This window comes from Marmota flaviventris, chromosome 2, assembly GCF_047511675.1.
Source record: "Marmota flaviventris isolate mMarFla1 chromosome 2, mMarFla1.hap1, whole genome shotgun sequence".
Lineage (NCBI taxonomy): Eukaryota > Metazoa > Chordata > Mammalia > Rodentia > Sciuridae > Marmota > Marmota flaviventris.
This window is the reverse complement of record NC_092499.1, coordinates 187,946,643-187,963,585: the sequence shown is the minus strand read 5'-3', so window position 1 is coordinate 187,963,585 and position 16,943 is coordinate 187,946,643. Positions and strand designations below refer to the sequence as shown.

General features: G+C 44.6%; 1 long non-coding RNA gene across 1 annotated transcript; it reads left to right on the top strand.

Annotated features, from left to right (window-relative positions):
- The first annotated feature begins 1,455 nt into the window (after nucleotides 1–1,455).
- LOC139704776 (uncharacterized) lies at nucleotides 1,456–9,475 on the top strand. The gene is made up of 2 exons (XR_011706770.1): nucleotides 1,456–2,080; nucleotides 4,383–9,475. It is a non-coding gene; the product is annotated as an uncharacterized lncRNA (long non-coding RNA).
- Nucleotides 9,476–16,943: the final 7,468 nt, after the last annotated feature.

The following is a 16,943-nucleotide window of genomic DNA, read 5'->3' as shown; positions in this document are numbered from 1 at the left end:
TGTCTGCCAATTATTTTTCCACTCAAGGTGCAGAGATTACAGAAACACAGCCCATTTCAGATCCAGGCCTCCCGGCGCTGGCTGCAATCACACCTACAGACTTCCTTCCCGGGAGAGGGCTGGGAGTTGGGGGGTCTCCTCTTTGAGGGTATGCCCAGATTTCCAAGCGTATGCAGAACATTTTGTGTTTCCACAGGGAAAAGGAATAGGAAAGGAAGGACACACGTGTGTGTGTGTGTGTGTGTGTGTGTGTGTGTGTGTGTGTGTCTTGGTTTGGGTTGTCCTACAAGTCAATCTTGAGGCAAGTATGTGCAGTAGATTTAGGAGACTCCCCAAGAAGCATCACGTGAGATGGGGAAGGGACCCAGCATACGGGTACCTTGCCAGTTATACTGTGGGCAACTGAAGCTTAATCTCACCTGGGGACTTTGGGAAATGAGTCTTGAAATTACATCTCACAATTGTCCCATCCTAGGAATGAGAGAGTTGAGGGTTGCTCCAGGCTGTTCATTACCCAGCACTTCTCATCTATCTCATTTGGTAGCCAAGAAAGTCCTCAGGCAGGAAATGCAGCTATTGACAGTGGGGGGTGCCTTGAAATGGGAAGGCCTAGGGGATGAATCAGGTACCCGAAGAGTCTGCTACAACAGGGACCAGAGGTCTACTCTGGCTCAAGAACTTAACACATATGTTCTCATTTAATCCTCATGTGTATCCAAGACTCAATTTTGGTTGACTTCCTTTCCTCAGACCTCCTCCTTCTGGGATTAGGTGAGGTGAGTGAAGCCCTCATCTCAGGTACAAAATTTAAGGGGTCATCAAAACCTCAGTGATTAAATGTTGACTTAGTGCAATATTAAAAAGAAAATAAATAAATGCAAAAAAATCCATGATGAACAAAATATCAAAAGTTTTAATCAACACAGGATCAGTAACTTAGCTGAGCCAACCATGTTGAAGCCCGAGGCAAAAGGAAAAATCATAGTACTGATCTTTTTCATCATGGATTTTTTTTTGCATTCATTTTGATTTGAAAAAATTATTGCATTAAAATGAACAGCTGGGATTACAGGCGTGCACCAAGGCACCTCACTGAACCATTCTTGATTTTTCAGATCTGCCACCTGAAAGGAAATTGAGAAAGCAAGAGATGGGAGAGCAAGAACGGAGACCAGGCAGAGAGCCACACGAAACTTTATTTGTCAAAGCTGACAAATAAAGGCCCTCTCTCTATAGACAGGAGAGAGAGGCCCCCAGATGTTTGGGTGTTCAGCTTTTGTGGGATAGGGGTTTGGAGTTGTAGCTGTGGCGCTGTGGGATAGGCTCAGGGGTGCTTGCATCAGAGCTAGGCAGGTGTCCTTCTGGGATTGGTTTAGGATTATGGTACCCTGGGGTAGGTCACTAATGGGGTGGGGGAAGTTTGGGTAAGAGGAAGTAGAGGAAAGTGAAACTTATTGAAGGACTTCAAGGCCCCAGGCCCAACATTAGGAAATCTAACCCCTGGGCCCTGAAGCTGCAAGATGCTCCCTTATACAACCCCCATGTCAAGACCCCTCCAGCAGCACGTAGCATTTCAAGTCCTGCACAATGCTACCACAAGATGTTCCATATAGATAACCCTAACGGTCAAACTTGAGGATGCAGGTTTAAAAACAGGAACTAAAAGGATAGGATGCAGGTTTAAAATAGGAATTAAAAAGACAGGATGCCATTCTATGGTTTTCCCAAGAACAATAAGTTGAAAAACAAGTTTACCCCCTAGGTGACCCACTGACTGGATTCAGAAGGTCCAACAGGAAGACTGTCGCTGTGCTATGCTAAGAACTAACCCACTTATTCCCTATAAAAGATCTGTGCCCCAAAGCCCGGTGTGCCAGTTCACCGAAGCTCCGGCTGAGGTTTCACTGAGCACCCGCAGGCGCCTGTGTATCAATAAATCGCCTCTTGCTTTTGCAGCCAGTGCCTCGTGCGTCTTTCTTGGACAGGGAATCGGCGGGTCTTTCATTTGGCGAGCCAGCCAGGAGAACTCCTGTAACCCCATCCGGATCCCTGCCCGAGGAACTCCCGACATCACTGGGAGGTAAGCTGGCCAGCTCAAACTTTCTGTCTTGTTGTCCTGTTGGCTATCTGTTCTTTGTTCCGCGCAGCGTCTGTAAGACTATATGATCCTAGGCATAGTCATTTAGTATTCTGAGGCAGTTCTGTAGTCGATTTGTATTCTGAGGCAGTTTGAGAAGGAGTTGACGAACTCGGACTTCTCCCCTGCCACCCTGGGAGACGTCCCAGGGATCAGAGGGGTCCATTTCTTTGGGGCCCCCGGTGTTTCCGAGGATTACACCATCTTTGTAGGCGACGGAGAAGTACAAACTTCTCCCAGGCCATCTGATTTTTTCGGTTTCCACCGAAGCCGCGCAGCGATCTCACTGTTTGGTTTCGTTTTTGTGTCGTTGTGTCTGTCTCTCTATTTCCTCTCTGAGAATAACATGGGACAATCACTAACAACCCCTTTGAGCCTCACTCTAGATCATTGGCAAGACATTCAAGAGCGGGCAAACAACTTGTCCGTGGCAGTTAAGAAGAAAAAAATTGGTAACACTCTGTACCACGGAGTGGCCAATATTGGCCCACCCTCGGAGTTGAATGGCCCCCAGGAGAGTCCCTCCATCTCTCTCTCTAATCTGCAAAGTCAGAGATTGTCTTTCAGCCGGGGCCGCATGGCCATCCAGATCATGGCTTTTAACCTTTCAGGACCTCTGCGAATCTCCTCCTGCATGGGTGGGGTCCGCGCAGTCTGCCGGGAGGATTCCACCCGGCGGTATGGCGGATCTGTCCCGTCCCTGTTCCTCCCGGCCCCTCCACCCCAGGAAGCGAACGGGTCTTCCTGGAGTCAGGCTGCTTGGAAATGCAGCCCAAGGCGGATGATAAATTCCATCTAAGGCTGAATACTGAGACTAGGGAAGCAATGTTTTCTTCCCCCCCCCATAACCGGCTTGAGTGCAAATAGAGATGCCTGCTGGGGATTTAACAACTTTGACATCTCGCTTTGACTTTTCTCAAAGCCCTGTCCTCATTATTAAATTAGTGTTAATTGGCTTTAGAAATGGGAACCAAATTTTCAGTCACAAATTTTGACACTCTCAAGGGGACTTTTAAGGAGTTCCCACTCTGCTTTCTTGGGGAAGCCTAGCACTCGAAACAACTGCAAGCAGAGGATGGACTTTTTGGGAGCTGGCTACTAAAAAGTTAGGAAAAAAAAAAAATGTCTAATGCCTAAGGTCAAACCAAACTGGAGGAACTGATCCTATGGGTGAAAGATAAGATTAAGGGACTCCCAGCAGCTGCCAGAGCCATTTAGCTCTGGGGAGTTCCCTGGGTCCTTATCTACATCTTAAGGATTACGCCACCTCTGTTTACTTAAAAAGAAGGGACACTGAATGCAGTAAAGCCAGTCACGCTGAGACCCTTGATTTTACACCTACAGTTGCCCCTACGTGAAAACATCTGGTCCACTCATGGGAAAGTCTATGGTGCCACTGATAGGAGTCATAATTAAATGAAAGTTCAAAACCTGGAGAGATATTTTCTTATCTGGTTGTCTGATTGTTTCTTAAAGATAATCTAGGTTAAATGTGTGTCTAAAAAAAAAAAAAAAAATAATAATAATAATAATAATTTTTTATTGTAACAATCTGGTATCTGAATGGGTTTCTAAAGCATTGCACTATCTTGCAGTTAAAAGTTGGGTTTAAGCAATTGTTTAGTTTGATTTCAGATAGTTCATGCTAGAAAACTTAAATACTTGGGATAAAAAAAAAATTAATTAAAAATTTCAATTTTGAACTGGGTAGCCTGAAGAGCAATTAAAACGTTGGCCTGGCTCATAAAAATGACATTAGATAATTAAATAGCAATAGTCTTAGAAATTTTCAAAGCTTAATTTCAGATATATATGGTAGTGTGTGGGCAAATTTAATGTAACTCAATGCTACTTTAGAAACTTCAGAACAAGCAAAGTGGTTTAGAGGTACCAAAGAAATTTCTTCTGATGGTAGAGATCCTATTTCCAGTTTTATGTGAACAAGTTTTTCTAATGTAAAAAGATATAAAATTTTAAAAATTGCTTCTTAAATTTGTATCATAATTTTCAACATCTAAACCTGGAAATATAACTTAAGGTTAAAATGCCTTAGGCCTAAAGTGTCTGCTCAAAATAGCAGTTCCTGTCCTCAAAATTAAGCTTATAAGTTTCTCTAGGTGTTCAAAAAGGCCCTAATAAAATGTTAACTCTGCTTAAATTTAAAAGTTTACAAGTATTGTTTCAAAATGTGAACAAAAAGAGGTTTATATAATTATGGTGTTATTAATGTGTTCATATCTTCCAGGTATACAAGTCTGTAAGGTAGAAGCTTCGAAAGAACATTATATCAAGCTGGTGTTCTAAAGTTGTATGGTAATTTTAGGTTAAAAAAAAAAAAAAAGCATGTTAAAGATTCAATTATATCATTTGTGTTCTATAACTGAACTCGTTATCAATAAGATATGTACAGTTCCATGTTACTTTCTACTCTGAGATACAATTTATGTATTTTTAAGTTAATGAGAGCCTAATCTATGTAAAGGTTTTATTGCAAAACACAAAAGTACATTACTACTTTTCTATAAAAGGTTAAAAGCTTTCAGCCTCTAATTCATGTTTTAGGTATGATATTATGTTGTGTTAGCTAATGTTCATGTAAACTTGAACAACAATTTATGTAAACTTTGTAAAACGATCAGCTTCAGAACTATAGTACTTGAGATTTATAAAGAGCCCTGCCTTACTTGAGATAAGGCTCTGTCCCATCTCACTACATGTGAAAGTGGCTATAAAAAAGTAAGCAAGATTTCAGTACAGTTAAAGTTGTGTCCAAAAATAGGTTTGTGCCAAGATTACTAGGATCTCAAACAGAAAATTATGATGTATAACCCTGCTAGAATTCAAGGTAGCTATTATATAAGCTAAATATGTTTCTACCCTAGTTAGTTTTGTTTTGTAGTTTACTTATAGATGGTTTAAGGATTGCCTGTTAATGTTTTAAAGAGGTATTGCTTTAAGAACACAACCTGGGCCAACATAAGATAAGGAGTTATCACCTACAGGATAGAGAGATAAACATTAAAGCCCAGTGCTCTTAATATAAGGCTGTTAACTTATTTGCTGGATGTTTAAGATCAAGTTTTAAAATTAGTTAAATTAAAAGGGCCAAGAAAACCAATATTCGGCTCTTGCCCTCTGAGTCAGTCTGAATCAGGGAATAGGGGACTTCTCCAAAGGGCTCAGCAACTCTAGGCCACATAACCTCCTGAGCAGGGAGATTAATGAGACCAGTGGAGGACAGAAAGCCAATCGGTGCATTTGCTGTAAAGAGGAGGGTCATTAAAAAAGGGAGACGTCCCTGATGCTTCTGAGGGAAGCTACATGGTCAAGCAAGGCCTGGGCCCATCCTAGCGCAAATGGCACTAGCAGAACTGAAAAGCTGCTATGAAGTTCCCGAGGACTCCCAGGATAACTCAGCTGACTGTAAACAATAGGTAGAAACAAAAGTCAGTTTGACTTGCTTCATCTTAAACACTTAGCAAAGACAGTCAAAGCCAAAGCACAGCTGTTCCTGGACATCTTAAATGATAATAATAGTTAAATGTAACTTCCATAAATAAGTAGACTGGAGGCTACAAGAGAGATTCTTAGACAGAAATGCCTGATAACTGTTAAAGGGACTGCTAGAGTAGTTTTAGTCTAAGGCTTTTATTTCTAGCCAACGCAGGTAGACTTGATGTTTGCTAATATGGTTATCCAGCCCTAAGTAGCAGAATTAAAGATTTCTCTATTAGACACAGAGGAGAAACAAAAGGTTCTCTTGGAAGCTCGCAAAAAAAAAAAAAAAAAAAAAAAAAAAAAAAAAAAAAATGCCAGGGGACGACGGGCGCCCCACCCAACTCACAAATTTGATTAAGGAAGCTTTTCCTTTAACCCGGCCAAACTGGGACTATGCGACTGAAGCAGGTAGGAACCACCTACGTCTCTATCGCCAGTTACTCATAGCGGGTCTCCATGGAGCAGGGCGACGGCCCACCAATTTGGCTCAGGTAAGACAGACTATCCAGGGGTCAGAGGAAACTCCGACAGCCTTCTTAAAGAGATTAAAAGAGGCTTATCGGAGGTTTACTCCCTTTGATCCTGATAGTGAGGACCAGAAAGGAAACATTTAATGGGCCTGCCTTCATCTCCCAGGTAAGTCAGGCGGTGGCCAATACATTGGGGATTAATTGGAAATTACACTGTGCTTATAGACCCCAAAGTTCAGGACAGGTAGAAAGGATGAATAGAACCATTAAGGAGACTTTAACTAAATTGACACTTGAAACTGGCACTAGAGACTGGGTACAACTCCTACCTTTAGCCTTGTATCGGGCCCGAAACACCCCAGGCCCACATGGACTAACCCCATTTGAAATCCTGTACGGTGCCCCACCTCCCGCTGTTAACTTTTATGAAACTGAAACCTATGCCTCCCTCACCCCATCTATGCAGACTCATTTGCATGCTTTGCAATTGGTCCAGAACGAGGTCTGGAAGCCTCTAGCAGCAGCATACAAAGAGGAACTTAAAACCCCCTTGCTGCCACATCCCTTCAAGGTCGGAGACACCGTCTGGGTACGCAGGCACCAGAGCAAGAACCTCGAACCGCGGTGGAAAGGACCCTACACCATTCTGCTGACCACTCCCACTGCAATCAAAGTGGACGGCATCACCGCTTGGATCCACGCCTCCCACGTGAAAGCTGCACATCCACAGGAGCCCACAGACGCCACTCCAGAGCCTGAATGGAAATTGCAACGCACCCAGAACCCGCTAAAGATAAGACTTACCCGCTGTTGATTTTTCTTGCTCTGTGCTCTATCTTCCCCATATCAGTTGCTAGGCACCAACTCTATGATCCCAATCGGCCTATACGCCAGACATGGCAAATACTATCGGGGGTGGGAGACATAATTTGGGAAAAAACATCCACAAAGTACCCCCTCTGGGCTTGGTGGCCTAACCTGGAGCCAGATCTTTGTCACATACTGGCCGGGTCAGAAGACTTTGATATTCCAACTACTGACCCAGCTAAACCGAGTGGGCCAGAAGTGTGCATCTCCAGCGGGGGCTGCCCTTGCTCACGCTATCCGGCAGGATGTAGGGACCCAAGGGCTCGGGCAGCTCTAAGAAAAAAAAAAAAAAAAAATCATTCTATGTATGCCCCAGGGACGGGAGAACTAAGTCGCAAGCACGTAAATGTGGGCAACATGAAAGTTATTATTGTAAGGCTTGGGGATGTGAAACTACGGGGGATGCATACTGGAACCCTAGCTCATCCAGGGATTTGATCCAAGTGAAAAGAGAAAAGCAAAATGAGCCCCCACTCTCTACAGACTATTGTAAAAGTACACCTGGGACAGTCAACACCTTATGGTATGGGGACGGGCCATGCACCATGTTTGCCTGCAACCCCTTAAACATTACCTTTACTAAGGCAGGCAGAACATCAAAAGATTGGTTACAAGGGAAGCTATGGGGACTACGGGTATATCATCAGACTGCATATGACCCGGGGGTCCTATTCAAAATCAGGTTAACTATAAAAGTTGACCCCCAGCCGATAGGCCCTAACAAGATACTCCAAGACCAAAAGGCTCCTCCTCCAAAAAAAAAAAATATAAACAGGCACCCTCAAGACCAACGTCCCCATCTAATACCATCCGTCCAACCCCCTCCACTCCTCCGACCATGGCAGTTGTCACTAATCCTACTTTACCAGGGTCAGGAGAAAGACTAATGGACCTAGTTGAAGGGGGATACCAAGCCCTCAATTCCACCCAGCCCAATCTCACTGAGTCCTGCTGGATTTGCCTCCAGGCAAGCCCCCCCTACTATGAAGGAGTAGCTATTAATGGGAATTTCACCTATGGCACCTCCACCAGCTGCAACTGGGAAACAAGACACAGGTTGACACTGCCTGAAGTAACCGGTTCAGGAACATGCATAGGAGGCTCCTCTATATTAAAAGAGCTCTGTGCACGTACTGCAACCGTGTCATCCTCTGACACATCCAGCTACTTAGTGCCTCCAACAGGACTCTACTGGGCATGTAACACTGGGATTACACCCTGTGTTGCGATAGCCAATTTCAACCAGTCTAAAGATTTTTGTGTGTTAGTCCAGATCTATCCACGGCTACTCTATTATTCCACAGAAGAATTTGAGGGACATTTCATGAGCAGGACTTGATTCACCCGAGAGCCTATCAGCATTACCCTGGCAGTCTTGTTAGGAGCAGGAGTATTGGCAGGGGTTGGGACTGGGGCTGCAGCTCTGATTGAGGGCCCTCGACAGCTAGGGATTCTGGAGACTGCAATCCAACAAGACCTAAGAGCAATATAAACCTCTGTAACTGCTTTAGAAAAATCCCTAACCTCCTTATCAGAGGTTGTTTTGCAGAATAGACGAGGTCTGGACCTATTATTCTTGAAGGAAGGAGGACTTTGTGCGGCCTTAAAGGAAAACTGTTGCTTTTACACAGATCACACAGGGGTAGTAAGGGAGTCCATGACAAAGCTTAGAGAAAGACTGGATGCAAGGGAAAAATCCCTGTGAGGCTCCCAAAGTTGGTTTGAAAGCTGGTATAATAAATCCCCTTGGCTAACTACTATATTATCTACTGTAGCTGGCCCCTTGATTATATTACTGTTAATTTTAACATTTGGACCCTGCATATTTAACAAATTAATGCAATTTATGAAAGAAAGACTGTCCGTAATCCAAACTATGGTCCTCGCACAGCAATATCAAGTACTCCAACAACACGCTGAGCCATCAACTGAGCAAATGCTGAATTCTGAGCAGATAGATCAATGGATATAGGATTATATCCGGGATAAAGAAAAGGGGGGAATGAAGGACTTCAAGGCCCCAGGCCCAACATTAGGAAATCTAACCCCTGGGCCCTGAAGCTGCAAGATGCTCCCTTATACAACCCCCATGTCAAGACCCCTCCAGCAGCACGTAGCATTTCAAGTCCTGCACAATGCTACCACAAGATGTTCCATATAGATAACCCTAACGGTCAAACTTGAGGATGCAGGTTTAAAAACAGGAACTAAAAGGATAGGATGCAGGTTTAAAATAGGAATTAAAAAGACAGGATGCCATTCTATGGTTTTCCCAAGAACAATAAGTTGAAAAACAAGTTTACCCCCTAGGTGACCCACTGACTGGATTCAGAAGGTCCAACAGGAAGACTGTCGCTGTGCTATGCTAAGAACTAACCCACTTATTCCCTATAAAAGATCTGTGCCCCAAAGCCCGGTGTGCCAGTTCACCGAAGCTCCGGCTGAGGTTTCACTGAGCACCCGCAGGCGCCTGTGTATCAATAAATCGCCTCTTGCTTTTGCAGCCAGTGCCTCGTGCGTCTTTCTTGGACAGGGAATCGGCGGGTCTTTCATTATAAGATGGTGGTTAACCTTTAAGATGGCTGCTCAGATGTTAAATCAATACCCTGTACCGCCAAACGTCCCTTAAACCTGTCTTCTCTTTTTCATCTCCAATGCTATAAGTCCTCTATGAGGCCACCATTCATGGTCTTCCAGTGGCAGACAGAAATGGCTTCTTGGGGTTTTCCCATAAGCTCTGACGTCATTGCTTCCTGCAGACACATCATGGCTGTTTCTGTGGCCTTCTTTCCTTCCTGTTCTCCCACATCGGTGGCATTTTTGCGGCAACGTGAACTCTCTTATTCTTACAGTACTCCAAGAGGCTTTTAAAAAATGAAACCGCAATGGATACCCCAACCCTGCCACCGTTTCTCTGCACCACGGGTGCTCTCAGGGTACCCTGAAGCAGTCTGAGAGTTTCAGAGGAGCAAAGCGCCTTCTGATCTTTCCTTACCCTTTACCTACTGGCATTTCTGTTTTCTTACCTTCCCATGTTGGCATCAGGGCCGAGGGAGGTGTCCCTGAGGCACTCAGGCAGTGTCTTTCTCCTGGGTACATCTTCTCTGTATCTCCTTGGGTCCACCTTCAGGTTTAGAAGAGATCACTTTCTTGTGGGGCAGACACACTCCTGAGCGCTCTGAATCCCATGTCACCATTGCTTATGAGAAACTCCAAGCTCAGACACTCCAAGCCCTGTTCTTGATATGGAAGAGGAAGATTTTGGAATTAAGATCCTCTTTCTACCCTCTATCCTGCCGAGTTATTGTATTATTTCGTTTAGTACTGGGATTGAACCCAGAGGCATTCTACCACTGAGCAGCATCCCTAGCTATTTTAATTTTTTTTTTCTTTTTGAGAAAAGATCTCTCTAAGTTGCCCAGGCTAGCAAGCCTCCTCCCTCAGCCATTGAGTGTCTGGGATTATAGGTGTGTGCCACTGTGCCTGGCCAGACCAGTTTTAAGATGACTGTCTCCTTACAGATTAAGCTAAGCTATTGCCTCTTTATTTCAAGTGGTGACTGCCCTCCTCCAAAAGTAATAAATGCCCTTAATTTAATGGGATGAGGGTGGGTGGGGAGAAGGGACACAGAATATCATGACTTATAGGGGTGGAAAATGATGGGTCTGTTTTATAGTTTGTAAAACATTATTGCCTTAACATGGTGAAATGGGTCTCCAAGTTCTCAATACCTTTGCTCCCCTCTTAGGTATTTGTTATTTCTGGAGAGTTCTGGCAAGTTCTTTTCTGCCTCTCCTTCCTATACCAGGGCTATCTTTTCTCTCCTCTCAGAAGCCATATTTGTCTTGGGCAAGGTATGGCTCCTCGACCCACTTATTTAAGTTCTGAGTGAATGAAGAAACTTCTCCAGTCACTGGCGGTGAAATCCAAGCTTTGGGTGAACATTTCAGTGAGCAAAAGAAAGACCTGGAGTCCTGTCCTTAACCTGAAGGAGTCTAATGAGGTCCCTGAGTAGAAAATTGGAGAACAGAACCTCTAAGTGGGTGTTTGGCAGGATTAGACAAGCTCATGTGGGAACAGTGAAGCTTCACAGGGACACTAACCCAGACCAAGTACTTGCCGTGTTTTCGTCCCTCCTTCTCTGCCTCCCAGTCTCCCGCCATCCTCTGTTCTCTGAGCTGAGCTGCCCTGATCTAGAATTCTGGGCTTCCCTGGCAGAGCTTGCTTTGTTGGATTAAATGCAGAGTTAATCCAGCTCTGTGATTGGCATAGGTGGGCAGCTGACTGAATGACAAGTTTTAGAGTGGCTTTCTCAGGACACAGCTGACCTGGGAACTAAGAATTTCCATGTGACCCCTGAATATTTTAGCATGATTATCATTGTACATATACATATACCAATAGACACACACATTTTGGGTCCTGGCTCTTAGCATCTGGGAATCTTGAGTCAGCAGAAGGTGTTGGGTTCAGGGAAGTGGACGGGGGAGCAGGGGAGAGTCCAGAAGTCCCTCTGGGTGCCTAAGCTACCCTCCTTCCCCCCAGCACTCCTTGTCTATCCCTCATAGCTTGGGGCTTACCTGTTTTGTGTCATAACTGTTCTGAGTTTTTGCACCCATGGGTGGGTGGGACATAGTCCTACAGAGCTTCATGTGGAATGGCCCCAGCTGATTGACCTCTTCCCTCTTTGGGGCTGATCTGCCCCTCCAGTCCAGCCTCTGTCCTAGCCACAGTGGTCTCCTTTCCATGGCTAGACCCAACCAACCTCTTTTGTTATGCTCAAATTTGGGACCCCCAAAAGACCACCAGAGACCCAAGATCGATGTAAACAGCAAAGAGGTGTTTATTGAGAGCTAGCTCGGTCCTCCGCACACACACAGCAACTGGTGATGCTGAGAGGCCCCGAGCCCAGGGTTTGCAGCAGTTTTATACATTCTTTGGAGAAGGCAGGGCCTTCACATACATCATAGCATCTCTTAGCAAATCATCACACACCACGGGAAAATCAAATAACAACTCTAAAACATGATTAGCACATTCACTGGCGGGAACAAGTTGGGTAGGGGTGATTGGTTACTACAAGAGGGGGATTCATTTGAACTGTTTGGCTTAAGCCAAGAGGGGTGTTCGTGCTGAACTACATGGTTTCCCAACACGTTATCAACCACCATAAACTACTGGGAGGGTCATCTGGCATCCCAGGTATTTCCCTGTCTCATGCTGATTGGTGGCTGCTAGGGGGTTGCTATGGATCTCCACCTAGCCTGACTGAGTCAGGGACACCTGGCGCAGCAGATCTCTCCTGTTATTTGTAGATAAACAACTTAGCAGGGTGGGAATGTGCCTAGGAGTGCTCTGTGGGTCTTTCCAAGGACAAAGGTGATGTCCCTTCCTTGGACAGGTTTTGCTCTGAGGTAGAGGCTGGTTTTTCACTTTCCCTCTGCAGGGCCTCCCCACCCGCTATGCCAGACCCTCTGAGTTGTCCCCTTTCCTCTCTCTTCCCCTGGCTGGTTTCCCATTCATGAGGTGTGAGCTCCTGGGAGAAGCCTTCCCTGACCACCCTGTCTCAACAGGATGCCCTGAAATTGTTTACCCCAGCACCTCACTTGCTGCTTCTTGGAACTGAGCACCAGTCTAGGCTTATTTTAACCCACGTTGTCACTCAACTCTCTGTCCTCTCCACCACACTGAACACTCCACAAGGGCAAGAGCCATTTTTGTTGTTTGCTACTCTATCCCAGCACCTGGAGTACAGTTGGTACATAACACACATTTAATAAATATTTGTGGAATATTTATTTATTCTTACAGTACTCCACTTCTCCTTTTCATTTTATTGTCTTTTTCTTTTTTTCTCTTTCTTTTGCTCTTTTCTCTCTTTCTTTTTTGCAATTCTGGGAATTGAACCCAGAGCCTCATACATGCGTGACCAGTGCTCTACTATTGAACTATAACTCTAGCTTTAAAAAAAAAAAAAGGTCTCACTAAATTGCTGAGTCTGGCTTCAAACTTGTGATCCTCCTGTCTCAGGCCCCCAAGTATCTGGGATTAAAGGCTTATACCTCTGTACCTGGCCATTTTATTGTCTTGAGTGAATTTCTCAGATAGCCCAGTGTTTCACCTGGTTGACCCCACTCTGGGGATAATCTCTGGGGCCATGTCTCCTTCTTACCCCTAGAAGGAGCTGAGGTTGGATCCTCCAACATGCAATGCCTGAGACTCCATGACATGAATCTTGGACTCGTGTTACTGAGGCTAAGCCCAAGCAGGTACCTTCTTTCTGCTAAGTAATTCCACTACAGCTGCTGGAGCAAAGCAGGGAGCTAGAAACCAGTCTTCACTCAGAACTTACTGTATGGAAAGTGTGAACTTGGGCAAAGGAATCTCTATGGGATGCATTTTTCCTGTCTTTAAAAAGGGAATATCGGGCTGGGGATGTGGCTCAAGCGGTAGCGCGCTCGCCTGGCATGCGTGCGGCCCGGGTTCGATACTCAGCACCACATACCAACAAAGATGTTGTGTCCGCCGAGAACTAAAAATAAATAAATAAATATTAAAAAAAAAAGGGAATATCAACAATATGGGATTTTTCAGTTTCAGCACTATTGACCATTTCATCTGGATAATTCGTCATTGGGTGGTGCTCGTGTCCTGTGCTAAACAGCATCCACCACTAGATGCCAGTAGCAAACTCAGTTCCGACAATCAAGAATGCCTTCAGACTTTGCAAAATGTTTCCAGGGGTCAAGACCACATCTTTCCTCCTCTCTGCCCCCACTCCTTGGAGATCAACTCCATTAATATCTGCCTTAGAGGATGATTGGTAGCTTAAATGAGATATAATATGTTAAGTGCCTGTGATTATGCCTAGAGTAAGGATTTAATATACATATGTGTTTTAAATCTATTATTGTTACTAGTATTACTACACTGAAGGCTGCAGAAATTTCGGGAAGTGAGGCACACATGGGCAGGTGTACAGACCCAGGAAAATCCACTGCTGTGCAATGGTGGGCTGGAGCTAGGTCAACTGTGCTTCCCAGGACACTGATCATTAAATTTTCAGGAAATTAGCAAACCAGTTGTTAAACACAGTAATCACTGAAATTGGCAATGGTAGGAATATTTACACCAAGGGAATTGGCAAATGTTGTATAGCAGAGCTCTATTTTCTAGGAGCCACAGCTTACCACAGTACTTCTTTATTAATGCATTAAATGACAAGATCCTGTAGGAGGTCTAACAACTACTGACATTCTGAAATAGTGATGAACATAAATGACATTTTGAGACATCAAGGACTACTGTAATATGATATTGAAGTCTGTGATTTATTTCTTCTTTCTTTCCATATCGGGGCTCTCTACCACTGAGCTATACCCCAACTCTTCCGGGGAAGGTGCTTTATAACATCTCCTCCAACCCCAGTGTCTGCAGAGATCTCTGGATTTGAGCAGCTAAGGCTAGTGACAGATCACACCCCAGATGGCGCTCCTGGCTTGTCTTCATTTTCAGTTTCTGTTTGGATGAAGTATTTGCAACATGTATACCAGGCAGAACAAATAGAATTATGAGGCACTTTTTGCAAATTGTGTCATGCGTTTCACATACTTTCATGGTTGATTTCCCACCGTGTCTTAAGATGTTGCAAAGTGTTTTCTTCCCCTTCCTTTGAGACATTGGGACATGTGTCCCAGTGGGGATGGGGCAATGTACCCCCTCCCCTTGCCTTCCCCACAGCACAGCAAGCGGGGACCACATTCTCTCGTTCCTCTGCCTGGAAGCTTCATTATTTCCAGGCACAGGATATTTTTCCAGCTCATTAGAATCTGGAGCTAAGATAAAGGAGGGCAGAGCCATTAGGTAGCAATTTATATGTAAATGTAGAGGTTACCAAAGAAAGAGATTTGGCTCTAGTTCTTTAGGAAGCAGTCAAGTTGAGACCTTCTGGAAAGCCTGCATCAGCATCTAGAGCCCCAAGTTCACACACAGGCTCTGAGCTCCCGCGGCCCTGCTGCCAGGGTCAAGGTGAGTTTCTGCCAGGGTCAAGGTGTTCTTCACCTACAGGGACACTAATGACCAAGGTCACACCGTGAGTAGTGTATAGGCCAGGACTTACATAAAGCCCATAGGTGGATACCACAGCCTGTGCTCTGCCACTTGGAGTGCCTCAGCAGGGAGGGATCCTCTGGCCAACCTGCAGTCTCACACTGTCCTTTCTCCTTACCTCAGGGTTTTTATCCTGTTCAGTCTGACGAAGGCTGTTTCCTTCCACCAGCACTTGTGTTGGGCTCCTCTGAACCCTTTGCTTGACCTTGGGCTTCCCTGTCTGACCTTGTAGAATCCAGTTTGTACAAGAATCCTGCTACATTAGTGTAGACAGGGTCTCAGACCCTGGGTGTCTTATCACCCTGGTCTGCCTTCAGCAAGAATTTTGTCAAATTGATGAACAGTTTTTGTCCCTAAACCTTTCTTTCTTTTTTTTTTTTTTAATATTTATTTATTTTTTTTTAGTTTTCGGCGGACACAACATCTTTGTTTGTATGTGGTGCTGAGGATCGAACCCTCGATCCTCACACATGCCAGGTGAGCGTGCTACCGCTTGAGCCACATCCCCAGCCCGTCCCCAAACCTTTCATCATGGCCCCCCCTTTTTTTTTAATATTTATTTTTTAGTTATCGGCAGACACAACATCTTTGTTTGTGTGTGGTGCTGAGGATCGAACCCGGGCCGCACGCATGCGGCCCCCCCTTTGAGTCAAGTTTGCTTCAATGCCTTAAACAAGTGTCATGAATAATTTTTTTTTTTTTTTTAAAGAAGACTTACTTTCTGGCTTGGGAGCTTAGAGATGAGCTTGGAGATGAGGGGAAAAGTATAATGTATACTCCATTAGTATAGATGAAATTAAACTGTACTTGTGCCTGGTACTATGAAAAGTATGTATGAGGGCCAGTTGTTAGCAAAAGAGCTGCCTGAGGTTGGTCCAAGGTCTGCTGTCGAGGTGTCAGGAATCAGATGCAGGCCTGGAAGGACACTTCTCTCTGAAGCTCCAGAACAGGGCTCTTCATCCCCACCGGAGGTTTGTGTGCTCTGTGGTTGGTAGCCTCCAACCCACCCATTGTGCCAACCTCTTGAAGGGACTAGTGAGTTGCCTTAGGGAGAGAAGCAGCCTCAGCCCTCTTCTTTGGCCACCTAGAGAGTAGATGTCCAAGAAGAGAAAGATATTCTCACTTGTGCCCTGTGTTCCAGTTCTTGAATTCATGCCATGCACTAGCTTAGTGCCTGGAACCTCCTGAGAAACGAGAAAAGACAGAAGCCTGGAATGGAGGGAATGTGTGCGGGGAATGCTGAGCCTATCCTTCCCACAATGTGGCTTAAGCATTGGGTGTGGTAAATGAAATAATATGGCATGTCTGCTATTTTAGCAAGGTTCTTTCAAGCTGAATAATGTTTTTGAGATTTATTGATACAAATACATATGAATATGTGCATATATATATATATATATATACATGCACATCTGCATCAATAAATATATATATTTATGTATAGATTTGGTGGTACTAGGGATTGAACCTATAGTGCTTAACCACTGAGCCACTTCCCCAGATCTTTTAAAATATTTTATTTGAAGACAGGGTCTTGATCAGGTGCTTAGGGCCTCGCTAAATTACTGAGGCTGGCTTTGAACTCGCAATCCTCCAGTCTCAACCTCTGGAGCCACTGGGATTAAAGATATATGTCACCACGCCTGGCTGAGATTTGTTGATATTGTTATTTTAATTGCTCAGTAGTAGTCTACTTATGGCTATACCATGGTATTTCTCACCATCCTTCTGAGATGTTTGTTGGCTTTTGATCATAATGGACAAAGGTGCTAGGAATATTTGTGTACAAGTCATTTTGTAGATATATATTTTCCTTTTCTCCTGAATAAATACCTAGGAGTAGGATTTTGGGCCATAGAGCA